This window comes from Giraffa tippelskirchi, chromosome 8 (assembly GCF_054371585.1).
Source record: "Giraffa tippelskirchi isolate mGirTip1 chromosome 8, T2T-mGirTip1v1.2.pri, whole genome shotgun sequence".
Classification (NCBI taxonomy): Eukaryota; Metazoa; Chordata; class Mammalia; order Artiodactyla; family Giraffidae; genus Giraffa; species Giraffa tippelskirchi.
In genome coordinates, this window is record NC_137282.1 from 7219337 (window position 1) to 7239145 (window position 19809).

The window sequence follows — 19809 nt, forward strand, 5'->3', positions numbered from 1 at the left end:
TTTTGCATCGATGTGAACTTGCTATATGAAACTTAACATAATCAAAAGTCATATAACACATCTACCTTGAAAAATTATTGGCAAGCATCTTAAATTTTTTAACAGCCCATTTAACGTTCCCATTCTTAGCCGGCATGATATAACCCATATGAAACAACTGCTTTATCCTCAGCTCTGGATCTGCTGTTTATGGCAGCTCCTCAAAAGCCTTGGAAACAGTCCATAATGAGGTGGCAAAGATGCCTGAACACTTTCCCAAACCAAATGGCAAAACATTCAAGAGAAGCATCAAAAAAGAATTTGCCAGGAATAAACCTAACATTTGGAATACCTTTCCTTTGCATTCTTGAGGATACATTTTTGGAGGATACATTCAAATACTTCTGTGTTTGACCTCTGGCTACCTACAAGAATTGAGGCGAGGTATCCCCGTATTTTATAAAGCAGCATCCCCTAGTGTAAGATCCTTCAAAGCAAAAAACTGAAACACCCACACTTTGGTAATGCTAAGAAAATTCTCCCCATTATTTTGCTGTCAACCTAACCAGAGTGACTACACATTCTGCTGAAAGCTTTTTTAAAGGGAGTTTGGGGGCTTGCTGTTGTTAAGTCACTAACTCATGTCTGACTCTTTGCGACCCCATGGACTGCAGCACGCTAGGCTTGCTCAAACTCATGTCCATTGAGTCGGTGATGCCATCCAACCATCTCATCTCCTGTCACCCCCTTATCCTCTAACTTATTTTAAAATTTCCAGAGAGGGACTTTTGACTCAGAGGATACTGATTATCACGCTGAATTGAAGGTGTCTTTGCCAGGTCAACCACACACCCTCACTAATCATGTTGGGAAGCCTCCAGGACAAGAGGTACAGATGTTTAATGTAGTACAAATAACTAGAGGATTTTGGTAATTCGCTGCTTTCCTTTTTCACCCACAGCTTGATAAACATAGTACTCTCATCCACACCAAAGATGGATAATTTTCTAGCATACCGTTACAGGTTGAATTGTGTCCCTCTCAACAGCAAACTAAGCACACACACATGACAACAACAACAAAAGATACGCTGAAGTCCCAACACCCAGAACATCAAAGTGTGACTTGTTTGGAACCAGGGTATTTTCAGATGCAATGAGGCCATCTCATTGGAATCAACTGGTCAATGGGACAGGGTGGTCCCTAATCCAATATGGCTGGAGTCCTTATAAGATGATGTGAAGACACAGGGAGAGAACACGATGATGGAGACAGATATTAGAGAGAGTGGGAGTTGCAGCTGCAAGCCAAGAAAGGCCAAGAATTAAAACCCACAGCCAGGGCCAGGAAGAGGAAAGTAGAACTGTTCCCTACAGGCTTCAAAGGAAGTATGGTCCTGCCCATGCTTTCAGATGCACAGATTTCACATGTCTGACCTCCAGATTTGTGAGACAACACATTTCTGTTGTTTTAAGCCACCCAGCTTGTGGTAATTTTTTGTGGCATTCTTCCAAAACTAATACACTACATGATCAGGTGGGATTTATTTACTGGGATGCAAGGATGGTTCCGCATACACAAGACAACCAATGTGATACACCATATTAACAGAATGAAAGATAAAAATTACAGATTCATCTCAATAGATGGAGAAAAAGCATTTGACAAAAATACAACATGCTTTCATGGTAAAACTCCTAACAAACTGAGTACAGAAAGAACATACATAAAGGCCATATACGATAAACCCACAGCCAGCATTATACTTAATGGTGAAAGCTTTCCCTGTAATAACAGAAACAAGAAAAGGGTGTCCACTGACACCACTCCTATTCAGCCTAGTACTGGAAGCCCTAGCCATAGCAATCATGTAAGAAAAAGAAATGAAAGCAAGAAGTAGAAGTGTCTTTGTTTGCAGATAACATGATTTTATATTTTAAAAATCCTTGAAGAAATTGCTGGAAGTAATCAGCTAAATCAGTAAAATTGCAGGTTACAGAATCAAAATATAGGAAACAGTTGTGATTTTATATACTAACAATAAAACACCTGAAAAAGAAATAAAGAAAACAAGCCCATTGACAGTAGTATCAGAAACAATAAAATACTTGGTAATAAATTTATCCAAAGAGGTGAAAGATCTGTACATTGAAAACTATAAGACTTTGATGAAAGCAATTGAAAAAGATACAAACAAGTGGAAAGATAGTCCATGTTCATGGATTGGAAGAATTAATATTGTTAAAATATTCCTATTACCCCAAACCAGGTACAGATTCAAAGCAATTCCTATCAAAATTCCAATAATATTTTTCATGGAAATATAAAAACTACCCTAAAATCTGTATGGAGGCACAAAAGACCTCCAAATGGTCAAAGCAATTATGGCAAAGTAGAACAAAGTTGGACCACACTTTCTGATTTCAAACTGTACTACAAAGCTGTAGAATCAACACAGTATGATACTGGCATAAAAAGAGACACAGAGACCAATGGAACAGAATTGAGAGCCCAGGAATAAATCTATGCATATATGGTCAACTAATACTTGACAAGATACCAAGTATATACAATGTGGAAAGGATAGTCTCTTCAATAAATGGTAGTGGGAAACCTGGATAACAACAAGTGGAAGAATGGGAACCACTCCCAAAAATGAACTTGGAATGGATTACAGACTTAAATTTGAGATATAAAACCACAAGATATCAGATATAAATCTTATACCACAAGACACAAGATATTAAGATATAAAACTTCTAGAAGAAAACACAGAAGGAAAAGCCACTTGGCATTGGTCTTGGCAGTGATTTCCTGGACATGTCACCAAACGCGCAAGCAATAAAAGCAAAAACAAGTAAGTGGGAATAGGGACTTGTCCAGTGGTCCAATGGTTAGGACTTGGATCTTCCAATGCAGGGGGGATGCGTTCAATCCCTGGTTGGGGAATTGAGATCTCACATGTCCTGCAGCCAAATTTAAAAAAGAAAGTAGGATTACGTCAAACTAAAAAGCTTCTGCATATCAACAAAATGAAAAAGCAAACTACTGTACGGGAGAAAATATTTGCAAATCATATATCTTATAAGAGGCTTCCCTGGTGGCTCAGATGGTAAAGCATCTGCCTGCAATGCAGGAGACCTGGGTTTGATCCCTGGGTCAGGAAGATCCTCTGGAGAAGGAAATGGAACCCACTCCAGTACTATTGCCTGGAAAATTCTATGGACGGAGGAGCCTGGTAGGTTAGAGTCCATGGGGTCGCAAAGAGTCAGACACGACTGAGCGACTTCACTTTCACTTTTTTTTTATCTGATAAGGGCTTAATATTCAAAATATATAAAGAACTCATACAACTCAACAGCAAAAAACAAACAATCCAATTTAAAAGTCAGCGGAAGAACTGATTTTCCAAAGAAGACATTCAAAAGGCCAATAATTACATGAAAAGGTGCTTGAATTCACTAATCATCAGGGTAATGCAAACTGAAACCACAATGAGGTATTACCTCACACCAGTGAGAATGGCTATCATCAAAAAGAACACAAATAACAAATGTTGGGAGGATGTGGAGAAAAGGGAACCCTAATGCACCACTGGTGGGAATGCAAGTTGGTATAGCCGTTATGAAAGCCACTCTGGCAATTCCTCAAAAAAGTAAAATCAGAATTACCATATGATCCAGCAATCCCACTTCTAGGTATTTACCCAAGAGAGTTAAAAATCAAGACCTTATAGAGCTATCTGCAATCCCATATTCCTTGCAATATTACTCATAATACCTAAGATATGAAAACAATCTAAGCGTCCATTAACAGATGAATGGATAAATAAGATGTGATATATCTAAGATTATAAGATTAACAAGTTCTAGACATCTGAGGCACAGCATGATGATTACAGGTAATACTGTGTCATATATTTGAGCACTGCAAAGAGAATAGATATTTAATATTCTCACCACAAAAAAAGAAATAGCAATTATGTAACACAACAGAGTTGTTGCTAATACTATGGTAACAATCATTTTGCCATATATAAATACATCAAATCAAATGTTGTACACCTTAAACTTTCACAGTGTTGTATGTCAATTACATCTCAATAAAGCTGGGGGGAAATAAAAACAAAATTAGCCATCAACAGAAAAAAGACAGCTGGCACTCCCTGGTGGTCCAACGGCTGAGATTCTGTGCTCCCAATGCATCGGGGCCCAGGTTCAATCTCTGATCAGGGAAACAGATCCCACAGGCCATAACTAAGACCCAGTGCAGCTAAATAAATTTTTAAAATAATAAACATTTTAAAAACTGTTTTGAAAAAGGAAGCTAGCACACATACCTTGTTAAAAATGGGTTCAGGAGTCAGATAATGGTTCAAACCCTGCTGTCTGGATTAACTTTCACAGCATTCAAAGCTCCTCTGGGTAAGTCTTGCTACAATGAGCCCTCCCTAAGGGTCAGATCCTGTCCAGGCCCACAGTCAGTGCCCTGCTCCTGGACCCACACTTTGGCAAGAAAACGCCCTCCAGCAACACCACCCAGATGAAGGTCTGCGATCAGAATTCATGGGGGGGAGGGCGGGGGCCTCCAGGGATGTGTGAGTCTGTTTTTTGTTTCTTTGATATTTAATAAACCCAAAATAAACTGGGAAACTCATTTTACCTTAAAATTAAAATACACGGAGGCTATTTTATGTCATCTTCGTTAATCTTAAAAATATATTACTTTTATACATATAAAGTGGAGAAGGAAATGGCAACCCACTCCAGTACTCTTGCCTGGAGAATCCCATGGATGGAGGAGCCTGGTGGGCTACAGTCCATGGGGTCACACAGAGTCAGACACGACTGAGCGACTTCACTTTCACTTTAAAATTCATATGTTGACACCCCAACCCCAGTGTAATGGTATTTGGAGATGGGGCCTTTGGAAAGGACCTCCTTAGGGTTAGGAGGTAGGTCATGAGCGTGGAGTCTAAATAATGGGATTCTTGCCTTTGTAAGAAGAGACACCAAAAAGCCTGGAGTGTGAGTGTGTGTCTGTCTGTCTGTTCTGTCTCTCCCTCACCCACCTATGTGAAGACACAGCAGGAAGGCAGAAGTACAAGCCAGGTAGAGTGTCCCTGCTGGAAACCCACGTGCTGGCACGTGGACCCCCTAGCCAGCAGAACTGTGAGAACATAAATGTTTGCTTGTTGAAGCCTCCCAGTTTATGGTGTTTTGTATGGGAGCCTGAGTTGACTAAAACCATTGTCATACACAAGTGAGAACACAAGTTAATGAAATGGTGAAAACACCTCAAGTTCTGTAGCGGTAGTCAGACATCAGCTGGGTCAGAACTCCCTCCCTGGAAGTCCTCAGCTGCTTTGGTGGTGGGGTAGTTTAGTCGCTAAGACGTGTCCAACCCTTGCGACCCCATGGACTATAGCCCACCAGGCTCCCCTGTCCATGGGATTTCCCAGACAAGGACACTGGAGTGGGTTGCCATTTCCTTCTCCAGGGGATCTTCCCGACTCAGGGATCGAACCCCTGTCTGCTGCATTGCAGGAGGATTCTTTACCAATTGAGCCATCAGGGAAGCCCTCAGCTGCGCTCAGTACAACTAATGTCTAAATAACTGTGTGTCAATTAAGTTGCCGTGTTCCTCTGCTTTCAGTAACAAATAAGACCTGTTGACTCTGTGTTTCATGGCACAGCCCTGTTCCGAGGGGTCGGCTCTCAGGGCAAAGCAGAACATGAGGAGGGGAGGGAGAAGGGGGTCCCCCTGTCCTCTCCCCAGGACACCTGGGCCTGAGCCTGTGCCCTTGTCTGAGCCTCCTCCCTGTTAGTGATGCCCGCACAAAGCCATGGCACGTTAAGAGTCACAGGCCTGCGATGAACCAGGCTGCCTCCCTGCCCACCTCCCTGGTGCTGAGCCTTGTCCAGAGCACCAGGGGGATCGCCTCCTTCCCCACTGCCCCCATCTCCTCTGAGATCAGCTCCATGTCCGTGGCTTATTGGAGTCACTTCATTAAAGGATGGGCAGAAAGGGGACTGCCCTGGTGGTCCAGTGGCTAAGACTCCACACTCCCAGCCCAGGGGGCCCAGGTTCGATCCCTGGTTAGGGAAGAAGATCCTTCATATTACAACTACAGAACCCGCATGCCCCCACGAAGGGCCAGTGCAGCCAAATAAATAAAAACAAATAAATAAGGGATGGGCAGAAGGGAGCAGCTGTGAGGCATCAGAATCTCTCCACTTTCCTCCTCATCTTTTCACTCCCCTGTTCGTTCAACCAGTTTAGAAGGCCTGTCACACAATTTCTCAAATTTCATGATATTATTCCCAGGAAGGATGTATAAGAAATGCCAGAACCCCAGAGAAAATGCCTCTGAAATAAGCACCAGTTTTGCACAATACTGGGGCCACTTTATAGAAAATGGCTGACTTTTTTTATGTTCTATGTTTTTTTGAATCTGAAAAGTATTAACAGGTCCATAAAGACACACTGGTTTGCTATTTTTAATACACCTGCACAACATAACCTGTCTGGCCAAAATCAGTGTTCATGATAATTGAGGTTCATCGGGACCATATATGCATAACCAACAGTCCTTTCCTCAACTTTAGACAGATCTTTGTAACATCCTTCTAGAATTCTCTATTCGACAAGAATAGCATAAGAGTACTTCCTCTCAGAGGTTTTATGAAGTTTTTTTACCTTGATTACTTAATGCATCATTTTATACCACTTGGATATGGATACTTTCATAGGCGAATCAGAGTCCTTGAGACAATGGTTTCAGATGTATCATTCATTAAAGAAAGCAATGACTTACATTTCATCATCTGTTTTCATTAAAATGTCTTAAGAAAATTGTTCTGCCTTAAAGGCTCTCTTCCTGAGTTCATATGCAACCAAATCATCTTATTCTTTTCCATGAAAAACCTTAATTCTTGCAAGTTAGAGTTGGTGATTTTAATATTTAGTAATAGCCACAATCATTCTTTTTTATTTACCATATGCAGTTGGCAAGATTTTTATTTTACTATTTTTCTTTCCATTTTATGATAATGCTCTCTTTTTTGTATGATAATGTCATAAGCCTAATTTTCTCTTCGGCTAAGTCTTGGATATTCCCCTCAAAGGCTGATATTTTAAATGAAAACATTTAAAACTTAATGTTAGCAGAATGGTTATGTGGTCACATGCATACATGGGCAAATAAGCCTACAGACTCCGTTAATAATATACCATGCAAATTAAGTCTAAAGCGTTTGGCACATATATTAAGCAGCTTCCCTTCAGGGCTGAGCTAAATTGTAAAACTGAGGCTAAAGTTTTAAAAAGATAATAAAAAGGAGAGCAAATAACTAGGAATCAGCTTGTCAACTTCTGTTGCAGGGCTGACGTCTGAATATCATTTGCATCTGACAGAGAAAATCACAACCTAAGAATTACGCTCACTGGATGAGCATCTAGTCTACATTAACACTGATACTGACGAGGGCCCTGTGGGGTCCTAGGCACAAAGCTTCTCTGTGTCCCTCATTTCTTTGATTTTAGGAAATAACCTTCATTCAGCCTCCATGACCTTCCCTGAGCTCCAACTGGTCAGATTCAAGCACAAAACCAGGGAGAAACAAACAGTCAAGAGAAACAATCATGCAGTCTTGGGGCAGGGTCTTGCTTCCCCATCAGTACACACGAGAGTATCTTTGAGCTGTTTTGCAGACATGGAAAGCCCGTCCAGGTGGGAGTGGGGTGCCGCCCACAAGCACACAGATTCCAGACCAGTTAGAAGCGAAGGTTGATGATGCTGACTCCCACTTAACTCCCCACCGACCCATCAGAAGAATGTCCACGAGCTGACCACGCCCTCTTCGAACCACTGCTATGAAACTCATTAGCGCCTCCACACTGGGACACACGGCTTTGAGGACATTAGCCCACCGTTTCCCCCCTTTGCCTGGCATAGCAATAAAGCTATTCTTTTCTTCAGTTCAGTTCAGTTCAGTCGCTCAGTCGTGTCCGACTCTTTGAGACCCCATGGACTGCAGCACGCCAGGCCTCCCTGTCCACCACCAACTCCCGGAGTTTACTCAAACTCATGTCCATTGAGTCAGTGATGCCATCCAACCGTCTCATCCTCAGTTGTCCCCTTCTCCTCCCACCTTCAGTTTTTCCCAGCATCAGGGTCTTTTCTACTTCACCCAAAACTCTCTGTCTTAAATTTAATTTAGTGTAGGGGTACAGAGGCCAGATTCAGCTTCGACCTGACCCTTTTTTGTGTGGCTATTTGTTAACAAACATACCAGATTGGTGTCTCTTGCAGACATTAGCTGAGGCTGGCCCAAGGCATCAGTTAAACAGGTTCTTCAAGGTAATCTGGAGCCCAAGTGCAAGCTGAAGACACACCTAGTTTAACAGCAGCCGGAGGTTGGGGGTTACAGGAAGGATCAGTTTCAGAAAGGCAGGAAGTAGCAGTGAAGCAAGCTTACCGGCTTGACAACCAGCCTAAATTCTCAGTACCTTGAGAGCAGGCACTGAGGAAGAGTTCTCTCTAGTAACGTCTAACCTGTGCTGAACTGTTCTCTGTGCCTGAAATTCCCTCCCCACCTCTCAGCATCGCTGGGCCCCTCCACCCTTCAGGCCTCAGCTCCAACGTCAGTTCCTCAGGGGGGCACCTTGGCCAGGCCCTGCCCCAGTGCTGCCTACCAAGACTGCAGAAGAGAAACGAAAAACAGGTGAGGCTGACCTGCAGGGGAGAAATGACGTGACCTGCCCGGCATGGCAGCCACGCCCCAAGGATGCCCACTTGTCTCTGAGCTCAACCTGACCCCAGACCTACCCTTCTTCTCTCCGCCCTGTAAGGTCTGTGCTCTCACACGGCTCATTGCTCTAATTACTGATGACCCTCAAAAGTATCAATAATGCTATTCCTAGGGACTTCCCTGGCAGTCCAGAGGTTAAGACTCTGTGCTTCCAATGCAAGGGGCGCAGGTTTGATTCCTGATCCCTGATTAAGGAACTAAGATCCCACATGCCACGTGGCCAAAAAAAAAAAAATGTTATCCCAAAATGAAGTAAAAGAAACTGGAGGAACTGAAAGGCAATAATAGAAAAAAAAAAGAATAATAAAAGGGAAAGGGGTACTTGAAATGTATTATGATTGAATGAAATCTAAATGCACAAAAGACTGATTCACCTGGAATTTAAACAGTCTAAGGAGATCTCTGCAAGAAGTGATTATGTAAGTGGACAGAAAAGAACAGGGATGGGGGGGTGGGCGCAGTGATCTCTCTCCCCTGGCTGAGAGACCCAGGGAAAGAGCTGAGCTGGGCGTTCACGAAGGTATTTTGTAATGCCGATGCATTATCATCACCTTTATAGACCACGTGGGGGTATAAAAGCACATACAGAGCGTTATGTAACTTTCAAGGTCAGCTAAAACCACCACATACATAATTTGACAAAGGCTGTTTCATACTATAAATGCCTACTTTTGTACTCTTTCCCTGAACTTTCATGAGTCACCAATAAAGAGATGCAACATTTCATGATGTATTCTCTAATGAATCCACCTTGTCTATTCAGGACTCTGCAAAGGGAAAACCGGGAGCAAATGTAAATGTTTTCCTAGCTCTTATAAAAGTACAAAATTAAAAAGGCCTGTTACCCTGAAATGGAAATATTCTACTAAACTGAAATCTCATTTTCAAATGATCCAACCAGAACAATCAACAATCACAGGCTTTATGTCCAAACGGGAGAGGAGGGGGCACAGATAACTTGCCCTTGGGTTAGCAGGGTTATATTTAAACAATGAAGGCCAAACATGTCTATATGAAGGGCTCTGAGAAAAATATGCTGGGTATTTATTTTAATTAATGGGAATTCTGCTCCCAAATTTCCACAGAAAGCTTTTTCTTTTCTACTCTGATTATTCACTGCAGTTTTAGCCACTGCCAGGAAGAAGTCAGAGGACTGTAAAAATCCATGATGTCACATCTGAAGGGATGTGACCTACAATCGGGGTCCCCGGGGGCTCCACTTTCCAGGATGAGCTGGGATCGGGTGTGTGGGGTCAAGAGGAGAGATGTACATAAAGCAATGAGCTCAGGAGTTCCCCACGATGCAAGCAAGTGTGGAAAACTACAATCACGCCAAGTGTAGGCAACAGGAAGCCACGTCAGTGATTTAACACTTGACAAAAAAAAAGTTTCCCTCTCCTCCACTCCCACAAAGGAATAGGGCTGCTTTTCCTAATTAGGCCACAGACAACACACAACCACTCTGACCCCCTCCATTCACCATCGACAGATGGCAAAGTATTACAGCTTCCTGGAGTTACAGGGACATAGCCATTTGTATTATCTACAAGTGTTCTTTGGAACATTCGCTGTTAAAAGAATAGTTCTTGAAACAATAAGGTCCTCCTGTACAGCAGAGGGAACTATATTCAGTATCCTGGGATAAAACATAATGGAAAAGAATATGAAAAAGAATATATATGTGTATGTGTGTATATATATATACACACATACACATATATTCCACTCACAGATCAGTCAGTAAAGAATCTGCCTGCAATGCAGGAGACCCGGGTTCGATTCCTGGGTCGGGAAGATCCCCTGGAGAAGGAAATGGCAACCCACTTCAGTATTCTCGCCTGGAGAATCCCATGGACAGAGGAGCCTGGCAGGCTACAGTTCATGGGGTCGCAAGAGTCAGACACGACTTAGCAAATAAACCACCATGCTGCTGTTAAGTCGCTTCAGTCGTGTCCAACTCTATGCGACCCCATAGACGGCAGCCCACCAGGCTCCCCTGTCCCTGGGATTCTCCAGGCAAGAATACTGGAGTGGGATGCCATTTCCTTCTCCAATGCATGAAAGTGAAAAGTGAAAGTAAAGTCGCTCAGTCATGTCCAACTCTTCACGACCCCATAGACTGCAGCCCACCAGGCTCCTCCATCCATGGGATTTTCCAGGCAAGAGTACTGGAGTGGGTTACCATTGCCTTTTCCAAATAAACCACCAGACATACACATATAACTGAGAAGGACGAGACTGAGGACAAGATGGTTGGATGGCATCACGGACAATGCACATGAGTTTGATCAAAGTCTGCAAGATGGTGAAGGACAGGGAAGCCTGGTGTGTTACCGTCCATGGGGTCTCAAAGAGTCGGACATGACTGAGTGACTGAACGACAATAACCGAGTCACTTTGTTGTGCAGCAGAAATTCACACAACACTGTAAAACAATTTTCCTTCAATGAAACAATTCTTTAAACAGAATAGTTTTTCAAAAATTGATACAGTAAAAAAACGGGAGGAAGGGGGAATAAAAGCTGCGAGTTTATAATTTTAGTTGCAACTTGGCATCACTTCAGTCTAATGAAATGCCTGAAACCTTTAAATTTATTTTGTAAGATATATTTTCATACAATGGAAACAACTAAATGTACCAAGCTTGTTTAAAAAGTTTCCTTGTAGGAATCATGAAGCTGTTACATGTGCAAAGCCCACGCAAGAGCAGTGCAGGCGGCAGCGTCAGCAACAACAGCATCACATCCTCACACCTCTCCAGGGGCAGCACACAAAGCACTTTGTCACCATCCTAGCAGCTGTTATGCCCATGGGAGGAAGTCACCCAGACAAGTGGCAAAGAGAATTGGTGAGAGAAGCAGTCCCAGAAACCAGGCACCTAGCCCCCAATCCAGTACTTTTATTATTCAGCCCCTCATTAAGGTCAAGTTTTCCGAGGAAGAAAATCCATCTCCCTAAGAAAGGCGGTGTTGCATCTGTGGTTAAGAGTATGGGCTTTGGAGACAAACACATCTCAGTCCCAGGCCTTGTTCCGCCACATTCCAGCGATATAACCTTGGACCGTAACCCATCCCCTCTGCACTCCATTTTACCATCTGTACAATGGGCCTATGGGAGCCACTGTCGTGATACATCAGTTTCCAGTCTTCCCCCTCTTCCCAGTGCACAGAAGGCACACTTCTCCACCCCCTGCACCTGGACGGCGCCACATGATCAGCTCTGACAAATCAAGTGTGAGCAGAGGTAGGCTTGTGGCGTCCAGGTGTGGACAGTGAGGAGCCCACGCACACACAATGCTGTGTGGCCTCTCTGGTACCCAGCCCTGGGCTGAGACCACCGAGTCACCTAAGACCGCACCACCTCACAGATCGCAGCTTAAGCCTTCCTCATGCCCCTTCTTGTGACGATCAAACGCAACGGCAGAGGAAGTTCTTAACACAATGCCTTGTACAGTCACCAACCAACAAAGGACGGCTCCCACCTATAGACCTGCACGGGTGAAAAGGGAGACCCCAGATTCAGTCTCAAGACACCTACTCTACAGTCCACTTATTCTCTCTACAAATGTTTGCAGAGTACCACGTGCCAGGCACTCTGCTGGGAGTGGAATATACCCCCAAGAAATGTGCACATCTTTAAAGATTGTCTAGAAACCCCTTTCTGAGGGAGTTTAGGTGCAACTCTTCATGATTATGTACATGTACAATTCTTTGATTATATTATGCACAACTCTTCGGGTATATGTCCTAGTGACCTGCAGAGGAGTGAATTCCTGCCCTGGCAAGGATCTGAGGGATCAGAGAGACCACCGAGGACACTTCCAAGGTCTTGACCCCTCCCCTCCCCTTCATGAGACTCACCGAGCCCTCCTGCGTGCTGATGAGGGCACTAAACGTCAACGCGCCTGGTCTACACGGTCTGCAAGGACAGAGCTCTGACTTCCATCAAGGGTGTTGTAGTGAACAAACAACTTATTACATCACCATCTCACGTCACATCCAACAGCACCTGCCAGACACACAGCTCATTTTACGAAATATGTGAGCTGAATGGACAGATCCTGACAAATCTCCCAATATTTTAATCTTTTTTTTTTTTTGTCTCCTCGATTCTTAAAACTATACTTTTCTTGAGAGGGAACTTCTCCAAAGACTCCTTGGAGTTTTGGGTGTGTTTTTCCAACTTCAAATTTTTAATGCTATGTATAGAAGTTAACAAATTACAATTAAAACAAAATCAGTTATGTTCATTACACATAACTTAAAGTCATGCAGCACTGCATGTTAAAAACAACAGCTTCATTCATATACAAAAGAGTATTATTTTGAGACTTGTGATAGCATAATGAAATTTTTGCCATAAGCTTCTAGTAAAGAGTATTTCCTAAAGATTTAAAGACCTGATGAATCAGTTAATGCATTATTAGGAAAGATAGGAGACACTTTAGTAAAGTGAGACTATGAGCAATTAACTTGAAAATTACACCAGGGATAGGGTTGAGCATTCCTGACTGAATACCCAATTGCCGGGGGGCATGTTCTCAAAGTAAGAGCTCTGAGCTCCAGATACAGTCATGTTTTCATTTATGTGGGGACAATGATTACATCTGGAAAATGCATATACTTGGGATGAAAACTCAAAATCGGTCCCCCACAGCATCAGCAAACAACACTGTTAACCGCAGGCAGATCCCGGCAGAATTTTTAAATTCTAATTTAGTGAGCCACGACTGTATTTTCCAGGAGCGATCAGCCACACTCAAATCTAATTTAAATTCCCAACAACCTTGCTTTAGAAATTTTTCCATGAAATCTGGTCTTTGCCTGACTTGCCTGCTGTAAATTCTATTAACCAAATTCAGCAGGGCCTTACACTCCTCTTGAACAACGCTACATTTGGAGGGAAAAAAGAAATGATTATGAAACATCTAGCAAACACCTTCTATATTTCAAAAAGTACGCTTAGGAGCTTAAGACTTAAACTTTGGTTGTTTTTCCTTTCAGATTATCCAAAAGGCTGGACTCAATGCCTGAACGATCACATTTTCCAAGACATGGGAGGCAAGCCCTACACTTGGTCCCAGCTGTGAGGCTCAGGCTGCTCAGACACGAAACCGGGTCTCACTGATCCTCTCCAGCCTTTCTTCACCAATGATGGAAACTTCTGGAACACCAGGCAGAACTGGTATTATTTTGCTGTCTTGCTTTTCTTTCCTCGGGGTTTCCAGGTCTCTTGGGACATGGAATCTACCCGTGTTCCCACTGACAGTGACCTGCAGACCCCGTCTGTCTCCTGCCAACCATCTCTCATCCTCAAGACCCTGTAAAGTCTTCAGGCTCCTTCAGGACTCCCGCAGCCTCCGCAGGGCTACACACCCACCTGAACCAGTCCCGTGCCCAGGGCAGTCTGAGCTGTCTCCAGTATGTCATCCTTCAATATCTGCAGGGGATCAGTTCTGGGATCCAGGATTGCTCAAGTCCCTTATGTAAATTGCTGCAGTATTTGCTTAAAACCTATGCACATTCTCCTTTGCTTTACAATACGTCCAGATATTCTACTTCTACTTCTAATATCTAATACAACGTAAATGCTATGTAAATAGTTGTAAGTTTGATGTAAATGCTATGTAAATAGTTGCTGGCACACAGCAAATTCAAGTTTTGCTTTCTGGAAATTCCTTGGATGCTCCTGTCTCAAATATTTACAATCTGCAGTGATTGAACCCTCAGATGCGGAGCCCATGGAGATGGAGGGTCAGTTGTAGATGGAAGTTAATTGGATAAATAAACCAGATCACATCAGGTTAATGAAAGGCCCTACTCTAGTTAAGGAGAGGTCTATGAAACAGCACTGCTGCTGGGGTTTGGAGCACGGGGCAGGCCTGGGAGTCTGCCTGGAGCACCTCAGATACTCCCGTGTGGGCAGTGGCTGACCTCAACAGCCCTGCTTCGGAACACAGGGTATAAAAATGGGATGTTCTTATAAGCAGATTGAGCCTTCCAAAAGAAGTTCTTTAAAAGAATTCGCAACACTCAAGGCACTTTAAAAAAAAGTTTTCTTTTTATTTTTTGGCCACACACATGGCATGCGGAATCTTAAGTTCCCCAACCAAGGACTGAACCCGTGTCCTCAGCACTGGACCACCAGAGAAGTCCCAAGGCACTTTTTAAAGTGTAAAGTGTATGAAAACACTTTGTGTTTGTTGCAGCACCGTTTACCATAGCCAAGACAACAAATGGAAGCAACCTAAATGTCCACCAACAGAAGAATGGACGAAGAGGATGTGGTACATACCTACAATGGAATAGTACTCAGTCATCAAAAAGAATGAAATAATGCCATTTGCAGCAACATGGATGGATCTAGAGATTGTCATACTAAGTGAAGTAAGTCAGAGAAGGAGAAATACTGTATGACATCCCTTATATGTTGTTGTTGTTGGTTAGTCGCTAAGTCATGCCTGATTCTTTGCAACCCCATGGACTGCAGCCCACCAGGCTCCTCTGTCCATAGGATTTCCCACACAAGAATACTGGAGTGGGTTGCAAGGTCCTTCTCCAGGGGATCTTCCCAACCCAGGGATCGAATTAGTGCCTCCTGCATTGGCAGGCGGATTCTTTGCCATGGGGCCATCAGGGAAGCCTGGATCCCTTATATGCAGAATCTAAAAAGAAGTACTACAAATGAACTTATTTACAAAACAGAAACAGACTCACAAACTTAGGGAGAGAACTTATGGTTGCCAGAAGGGAAGGACTGGGGGAAGGGATAGTTGGGAGGTTTGGGACTGACAAGTAAACACTGCTGTATCTGAAATGGATAACCAACAAGGTCCTACCGTATAACAGTTGGTTCTGCTGTATAGAACTGTATATGTAGACGTGGCAGACTGGATGGGAAGGGAGCTGGTGGAAGAACGGATGCATGGATATGTATGGCTGAGTCTCTCAGTTGTCCACCTGATACTACCACAACGTGGTTAATCAATTATACTCCAATATAAAATTAAAAGTTTAAAAATAAAAAAGAAAGCATATGAAAACATTTTGAAATGTAGGGAGAAAACAAAGGAAGAACGAAACAAAACCTGTAGTCGTTCACCCATCTCCTTACATAAGATCAACTTAAATGCCTTAAACAAGCAAACAAAAGCCCTTCACAGGGCTGTCTGCGTGCCAGTGTTTCGCTGCAGATGCCTTCATCAAACTTTATCTGTAAAGCTCTAAACAGTAAATATTTTGAGCCTTGTGGGCCACAAAGGGTCTCTGTCATATATACCCTTCTTTGCTTGATTTTTACAAGCTTATAAAAGTGTAAAAACCATGCCAGTTTGAGAGCCGTGGATGAGCAGCCTTTGGCCACTGTTGGCCATTATCAGGCTGTAGTCACAGACTCAGACCATCTTTGGAGCTCAGACCGAGACACAGGGTAACTACCTCTGACAGGACAAAATTGTAGATTAAGCAAAGCACAGAAAACTAAGAAGCTTTTGTTCAAAGGGAAAGCGCCTTTCCAGATAGTCACTAAATGAGCTCAGTTCTGCCTAAAAGCATTTTCTTGGTTCTACACAATTGCAATTACAAATCCCAGAGCTGTCTGTGTCTCCTTTTGGTTTCCATTTTGTCTGTTTTTGCTTGAGGGTGGGAGTAGAGAGGTCAAGGGAGATAGAGGATAAAGATTTTGGCAGAGTGATTCTTTGACTTATATTTTTAAAGTTAAAAGGTTAAAATAAGAAAGTTCTGGCAAATCACTATAAGAAGGAGAAATACAACCTCTCAAATAATAAAACATACTATAGATCTACAATAATTAAAAGTATAATTTTAGACCAAAAATAGAGTTGCCATATGATCCTGCAATCCCACTCCTGGGTATATATCTCGACAAAACTATAATTCAAAAAGGTACATGCACCTCTATAGTTCATAGCTGTATTAATCACGGTACCCAGGACATGGAAGTAATTTAAATGTCCATCAACAGATGAATGGATAAAGATGTGGTATATACACATATACAACGGACTATTACTCAGTCAGAAAAAATGAATGAAATAATGCCATTTGCAGCAACATGGATGGACCTAGAGATGATCATACCAAGTCAAGCAAGTCAGACAAAAACAAATACCATATGTTATCACTTCCAGGAAGAATGTAAAATATGGCACAAATGAACTTATCTACAAAGCAGAAAGAGACTCACAGACAGAGAGAACAGACCTGGGGTTGCCTAGCGGGCGGGTGAGTAAGGGAGGGACGGAACGGGAAGTTGGGGTTAGCAGATGCAAACTGTTGCACAGAGAATGGAGAAACAAGATCCTACTGCACAGCACAGGGGCGTATACTCAGTATCCTGGGATAACTCACAACAGAAAAGAGTAGGGAAGAAAATGTGTATATATGAATAACTGAGTCACTTTGCTGTACAGCAGAAATTAACACAAGACTGCAAATCAACTAGATTTCAAAAAAATATTTTTTAAATATAATTTTAGGCTAAATCAGAAGCAAATCAGTAAAACAAAATATCACAGGAACAGACTCTAAGATACACAAAACAGGAATACATGATGAAGTGATGACAAAACTCTGTGGTGGATTCAATGGCTGATTCAACAAATAATTGCTGGGTCAACTGATTATCTACAGGAGGAAATCAAGTTAGAAAGATATACTCCAAAATTAATTCCAAGTAACTCACAAAGTTTAAAAATTCCATTCAAGGAGCTATAAAAAAAATAGCTAAGTATATTATTTCCTTTCTGTAGGGAAAGACTTTTTAAAACTGTGACAGAAGTCACATATCCATAAAAGATAAAATTGACTTCTTAAAAATTAAAATTAGTAAATTTATTTTTACATAGTAATGATATATTCTAAAGATTATACACTTAGAGTGAATTAACATTATAAATAAAAATTAGCAAATTAAACACACCTAAACATCAAAAGGTCTTCCCAAGTGGCGCTAGGGTAAAGAACCCGCCTGCCAATGCACGAGACATAAGAGACTCAGGTTTGATCCCTGGGTTGGGAAGATCCCCTGAAGGAGGGCAAGGCAACTCACTCCAGTATTCTTGCCTGGAGAAGCCCCAAGGACAGAGGAGCCTGGCGGGCTACAGGGCATAGGGTCGCAACAAGTCGGACATGACTGAAGCAACTTAGCACACATACACACGAACATCAAAAAATATTAATAAAAGGCAGCAACTAATTAGGAAAATACTTTCAAAACTATTATAGAGAAAGAATCGATAACCTTATTTTATAAAGATGCCTTATAAACTGTTAGGACTTCCCTTGTAGCTCAGTCGGTAAAGAATCTGACTGCAGTTCAGGAGACCGGGGTTCAATCCCTGGGTTGGGAAGATCCCCTGGAGAAGGAAGCGGCAATCCACTCCAGTATCCTTGCCTGGAAAATCTCATGGACATTGGAGCCTGGTGGGCTGCAGTCCATGGGGTCACAAAGAGTCAGGCACGACCGAGTGACTAACACCTACCTACTTACACTATAAACTGTTAGGAATATATTATACTTCAACAGCTTAAAAAGTAGAGCATTTTTTACCGCGTATTAAATAATATGACTCATTTGAAAAGACCCTGATGCTGGGAAAGATTGAAGGCAGGAGGAGAAGGGGATGACAGAGGATGAGATGATTGGATGGCATCACCAACTGGATAGACGTGAGTTTGAGTAAGCTCCAGGAGTTGGTGATGGACAGGGAGGCCTGGCCTGCTGCAGTCCTTGGGGCTGCAGAGTCGGACACAACTGAGCGACTGAACTGAACTGAACTGAAAGTTAATATACAGATAAAAATGTTTAACTTCACTGGCAATCAAACAAAGGCAAATAAATACCATGAGTTTTTGCTTCTCACATCAGCCAGGTCAGCACATGATGCCTGAAGGGGCTATGAATTCTAGCTCCCCCTTCCCACTGCTGACTGCATAGAAATTCACTCTGGAAAACTTTATTTATTTTAGTGTTTGATTTTTTTTTTATCGAAGTGTAGTTGATTTGCAATGTTGTGTTAATTTCTGCTGTACAGCAGAGTGATTCAGTTATACACATATTTACATGCATTCACTTTTATATTCTTTCCCATCATGCTCTATCACAGGGTACTGAATATAGTTCCCTGGGTTATACAGTAGGATCCTGTTGTTTATCCATTCCATATATAATAACTTACACATGCTAACTGGGAAATAATTTGGCCAGCATTATGTATCTTTCAACTTATGTATCACATACCTTTAAAGTGATCACACACACATGGAATTGTTAAAGTATCTTTGATACTAATTTCTCAGTTTGATATTGATTTCTCATTTAAATGCTTTCTTCTCTGCAATCACCTTCTGGTTTTCAGGCTTCTAACTTTACTGAGGCTTTCAATGGCTAAGTCAAAGATCTATCTTGGTAAGTGTCACATTGCACTTGAAAAATGTGTAGGTTATTTTCAGATATCTTTTGATATTGATTTCTAACATAATTCCACAGTGATAGGAGAACAGACTCTTGTATGATTTCAATACCTTTAGACCATGAAATTTTTGCACATGGTCTTACGTTCCTGGATACAGTCTAGTGTCTCCCGGTTTATAGTCTATGGAACTTGAATAGAATTTTTATCCAACTCTTGTGTGAAAATTGTATAAACCTTAATTATGTTGAATTGGTTCATAGTGCTTTTCAGGCCTACTATGTCCTTCTACTTCTCTGTCTATTCATTCTATTAACTTTTGAGAGTTTGATACTGAAACTCCAACTAAAAATCTTAATTTATCCCTACTTAAAAAAACAGTAGTAATATTTAGTGGAACTACATGTAACTTCATTCTGCATTTTCCAAACCTCCTATAAATGCATTATCACATTTTCACAATTTAAAAAATAAAAAAGAGGAAAAAATAAAGTGATCATAGTCTTTGATCTATTAATTTCACTTCAAAAAAAATCAATCTAAATGAAACAATCATAGATCCAGACAAGGACAAAGCAGATGTAT

The 19809-nt window shown here is 42.0% G+C and overlaps 1 protein-coding gene across 10 annotated transcripts in view; it reads right to left on the reverse strand.

Moving 5' to 3' along the window:
• The window catches only part of CSGALNACT1 (chondroitin sulfate N-acetylgalactosaminyltransferase 1), a 323001-nt gene that overhangs the window by 200258 nt on the left and 102934 nt on the right, over nucleotides 1-19809 (reverse strand). Inside the window, exon 1 of one of the 10 annotated variants that reach the window (XM_081524357.1) lies at nucleotides 8274-8361. The exons of the other annotated variants lie outside the window; for them this stretch is intronic. The gene's annotated coding sequence lies outside the window, so the exon portion shown is untranslated. Of the gene's footprint in view, nucleotides 1-8273; nucleotides 8362-19809 lie in introns of those variants that run through there. 10 annotated transcript variants of the gene reach the window in all.